The sequence below is a fragment of the Cryptomeria japonica genome, chromosome 3, assembly GCF_030272615.1.
Source record: "Cryptomeria japonica chromosome 3, Sugi_1.0, whole genome shotgun sequence".
NCBI lineage: Eukaryota > Viridiplantae > Streptophyta > Pinopsida > Cupressales > Cupressaceae > Cryptomeria > Cryptomeria japonica.
In genome coordinates, this window is record NC_081407.1 from 1,004,850,442 (window position 1) to 1,004,855,647 (window position 5,206).

A 5,206-nucleotide genomic window follows, 5' to 3' on the forward strand; every position below is an offset into this window, starting at 1 on the left:
TAAAAAATTATTGTGTGAATTCTACTTGCATAGCCATGTTGTGACTTTTGACAGTGAGTGGAATCCTTTGTTATACATCGGTGATATCCACATAAAAGCATTAATGTCATGGGTGCAAAATGAAATTAGTATGGAACTCATGCCAAAGCATATAAAAATATTGAATTTGATTGTCCATTGCCACTTAGGACTGAAGCCAAAGACCCAAGGGTTCTTTATTATGATTCGCAGAAGCTATCAGCAAGGCTAGATGTAAGGAGACACATATTACCAATGAGTGAAGAAATATTCCAAGCATATGAACACTTGATTAAGAATGAAAGTGCAATTGCAATTGACTACCTGATTCAATGTTGGAATAATCTACCAGAAGACTTGAAACAGGGTGAACCTCATTCATTGCCAAATTTTCATGTAGCTATACAAAGAGCCCCTAAATACATCCATTTGGGTTGGATGAAAAACAATGACTGGCTACCCTTGATCTTTCAACCCCCTATCCTCATGTGGACATTGTTGGGATGCAGGATTACAAACAAACCCTACGAGGCAGCTACAAAAGAATCCAGATGGGCCAGACTAGAAAATATGAAGGGATTTTATTGGAATTTGGCTTCAGGAGGGACAGGTCAGGGAACTATTGGTGACTTAAGAGTTAGTGCTCGAATAAAAAACTTTCCTCTTGCTAGAGGATCAACAAGATACGAAGTTGGGGGGCGTGATGAGCTAAGATATTAGCTCCTTTTATTCCTAGAACTCATAAGTTTTTGTCATGTTTTGATTTATATGATGGGATGGTAATGATGTATTAAAGTTTGACTATATGCATTTCAAATGTTAACTGAACCCATTAAATCATGTTTTGTCTTTGCTAGTTATTCTTGTTGCCATGTGCTTTATTCTTGTTGCCATACGGATTGTCATAGGCGATATCATGTGTGAAATTAATAGATGTTTTGATTAATTAAAATAGATATGTGCATGCTTGTATGTTCTCTCTTTTGAATTGCAGGAATAAATGAGATGTTGCGGAGAAGGTTTTCCTATCACGCCAATAACAGTTTGAGATATTTAAGGAGGCGACTAAAAGTTCAAATCAGCGAAGAGGATAATGAGCGTAAGGAACGACAAAGGAGAAGTAGGCAGACAAGACTCATTTATGTCCGACTCTAGTGGGCATCAATCTTGTAATACTACCATGCTATGTTTTGGCTGTGGTTTGGTTTAGATCCACATTTTTAGTGGCTTAACTCTGACTGTTCTCCTTCAAGAATGTTATCTGCCTCTTCTCATCGATGTGATATTAATTGTAGGAAGTTATTGTTTTCTTTTAAACAAGTGTCTTTGTCTCTTTTCTGAGGTTAGAAAGAAAAGAGAAGGAAAAAGATCAGAAGATTTAGAAATAAAGTTGCAGAGTGTTTTGAGTTTCTTTTCATTCTGAATAATGTATCGACTTTAGAGAAACAATGAATAAAGATATATTATTCTGAGAACTTAGAGTTATTTTGGAAGCCTGGAAGCACTCATCCAAGGGGGCCTACTTGCTGAGTGTTCCTGTGCCTTTGTTAAATTTAGTTTTCTTCTTTCATTGCAGTAGATGTCCTTGTATTGACTGTTCCTGCAACCATTGGAAACAAATCCATTGATTGTTCCTGCAACCAAAGCAAATAGAGTAATTCCTGTTTGGCAGCTTTGGACTTAGTTAGTATTTCTTGAGTGAAGTTTACGTTAATGCAAAGTTTTTCCTGTAGCCATTTAGTTGTTTTAATTCTTGCTTACTTTTCTCGCATAGATTAGTTGCTGCAGTAATGCAGGGTAGCTATCACAAGAACTTAGTGCATATATAGTGTAAACCCATTTCAAGTATTATGTCCCTGGGTTGACAATCAAATGAACTCCAGCTATGGAGATAGTAACTTCACAGAGTGAATGTCCAAACTTCGGGTTGAGACTTTAACTATAGTTATTATTCCTATTGTTGGACTAAACAATAAGAAGAGCCATCAAGAGATGATACCTGAGCCAGTCCCCATACATCTGAATGCACAAGCTCTAATTTCTCACTCTTCTTCTCTTTCCGAACCTTAAGAAATCAAACTCTTTTCTGTTTACCATAAACACAATTTTCACAGAATTCTAAATCAATCTGCTTCAATCCTAGCAACAAATTTTTAATGTAAAGGATTTTTATCCCTTTCTCACTCTTGTCCCCAAGTCTATGGTGCCACAATTTTGAATTTGTCCTTGCAACATCTACTATAGTTATCCCTACAACAACATTTTCTGTAGTAGCTAAGGTAGAATAAGTATTACCAGTACACAAATACAATGTGTCTACCTTTGCACCTTTAGCTACTATTAATGCACATTTAGTGACCTTCTAGGCATTAACTGTACAGGTAAATATGTAGCCTTCACTGCCCAGTTGTCGTGCAGAAATTAAATTTCTTCTTAAATTAGGAACATGCCTTACCTGTTGCAACAACCAGTCATTTCCATTCTGAAACTTTATTTTTATCTTGCCTTTTCCAACAATCTGATAGGGCTCATCATCACACAAATATACTTGTCCAAAATCACCTTGAATATAATCTAGAAAATATTTTCTACGGGGTGTAGCATGAAATGAAGCCCTTGAATCTATTAACCAAGAATCATTAACATTATCTAAACATAGAATCAAGGCATCTTGTAAAGTATTATTTGCAACATTAGCTTCCTTACTGTCATCTTCATTTTTGTCTCCTTGTTTGTTTTTCCGAGACCAACAATATTTCTTTAAATTACCTGGCTTTTCATAGTTTTTAGCAATCCTTTCTTCTTTTGGATTGAGAGTTTCCTTTCTTTGATTTCCCTCATGACTTCTCATGCCCAAGGCCTTTTCTTCTTTCCTTTGACCTTCCCCTATTCTCTTATTCGAAGTTGAGGGTTTCTCATACAGTTTAGCTAGTGCCAACATCAAATTTGCAGTAGTTGTTGCTTTTGATATATTAAATGCTACAGACGGTGCAAGGCACAATCGAATGGTTCCCAGTGCCTTTCTATCCAGTATATCCCAATCTTCATCTGACATCATGATCGGTTTCTTTGTCTTTCCTTCTAAGATACAGGTAATCTTCCATCTGCATTTTCCATAACTGATAATTCTGTCTGTTGAACTTTTCTACCTTAAATTTTGTTTCTTCCATTTCTCCCACTCAAATATGAAAGTCCCTGCCAATTTACAGAAATACACGGCTCTGATACCAATTGTTAGGGTCTAGGAAGATCCAAAGCAAATACGAATTAATAATTATATGTAGATACAAACATAAAACATGAAGAAAAATACATAACACAGATAACACAAAGATTTAACTTGGTTCAACCATGATGGGCTACATCCACAAAACACAACCACCCAATCTTTTCTTATTATCCAGTAAATCAACACAACACCATTACAATGCCTTTTTCATTCCATCTGCTTATATCAAGCAATTTTAGGGTAACACTCAAAGTTTGTTATTTTTAGGGTTTTTTCAATGTTAGGTTTTTTAGGATACATAACGAGTGTATAATACTTGCATGATCAGTCGCCACATATCAAAAATCTCCTACTTGGAGATTGACCAGGTTCAACACCAAACATCTATTTGTTGGATCCCCACTTGGCTTTTTCCAAATACCTAGACAAAGTGGATAGATAGAGACCTGGTAGCACTGGCTCCCCTCCACAACACTCACTTCTTGGGCACACCAAAATCTCTTACCTCGAAGATCTGGAGATATTTTGAACTGGGGGACATCTATCTCTACTTTCAATGGTACAAATTGGGGTGGCTTCAGAGGTCCGACCTCCTGCACCAACAAACAAAGAGGATTTTGGCAACTAAAACAAGGTGTCTACTAAGTTTCTAAGGGATCCTAATCCAACGATGAATTCTCGAAGAAAGTCACTTAAGACTCTAATTGAGCTTATTAGTGCAAAGAAGGCCTCTACATACATCAAATTCACTCAACACTCTAGCCACCTGACTAACAGATTTATATAGAAGTTCAAAAAACACCACTCGAGATCCCACCTGGAGAGATGATATCTCAGACATATCTCAATTTTGAAGCACTCCCTTGGGGTGATGAGGCCCCCAAGAGGTGATTCTCTACTAAAAAATAAAAACTCGGGTTTTGCTAATCACCTTTCTCTTACACCCAAGGTCCACAAAGGTGTGGAGAGAGGATAATTGATGTAACAGTGGGTCCACCCTACACTAGTGCAAGCACACAAGACACAAAAGACATTATCTTTTAAACTACAAGAAATATGTGTGTATACACTAAAAATTGATCTAGAGAGAATTAATTAAATATGAGTTATTTAATTAATGGATCCTTAATTCTTCTACTTATAAATAAATTGAATAATTTATTTATATAGTTCATTTTCCCTAATTCTTCACATCATAAATCGTTTTCTTCGTTTTCCTAATTAAATGAGCAAATTTAATTAATTTGTCTTATTTAATTATCACTCCCAATTAATTTGAATTTTTAATTCAAAGTGGTCACGTGCATACCCCCATTTTTCATTCATGAAGGATCCTTAATCCGAGTATTTAATGTTTAATGTTGCATTCTGCAATTGAGCATACATATGTAGTACAACAACATCCTTAGTTTGTACATTTAACATATCAACATACATTTGCATTTAGCATAGTGTTTTTTTCATCATATCATAGCAATCATGTAGATCATAGGATCATAGTGTAGCTACTCATTTTTCAGGTTGTCAACTTGGAGGTCCATGGTGCTGAGAGCCAAATCAACAGACCAACAAGGTCCTTGGAGATAGAGGACAATGCACAGACAATGAGATGCCATTAGGGGGTTTGTCTTTTACTTTGTTTCTTGATTTATACCTCAATATAATGTCTCATTGATGTGTGTTAGATGTTTTAATTGATTGATTCACATTCCTACCATACAATTGTTTTTTATTCTAATGCATGAAAAACAAATCTATACTAGTGGAAAAAATTAAACTCTTCAACAAGCATCCTGCAAATGGTGATTAGTAGTCTTATTTTATGTCTTGGACACATGAAAAAGATACAAAACCCAAACTAGATTAGTTTAACCTAAAAAAAAGTGCATTTACAATGTAGATGTTGAAGTGCAAGTGCAAACACCAACGCGCGCATATGTCGTTTTAGGGCATTTCCCA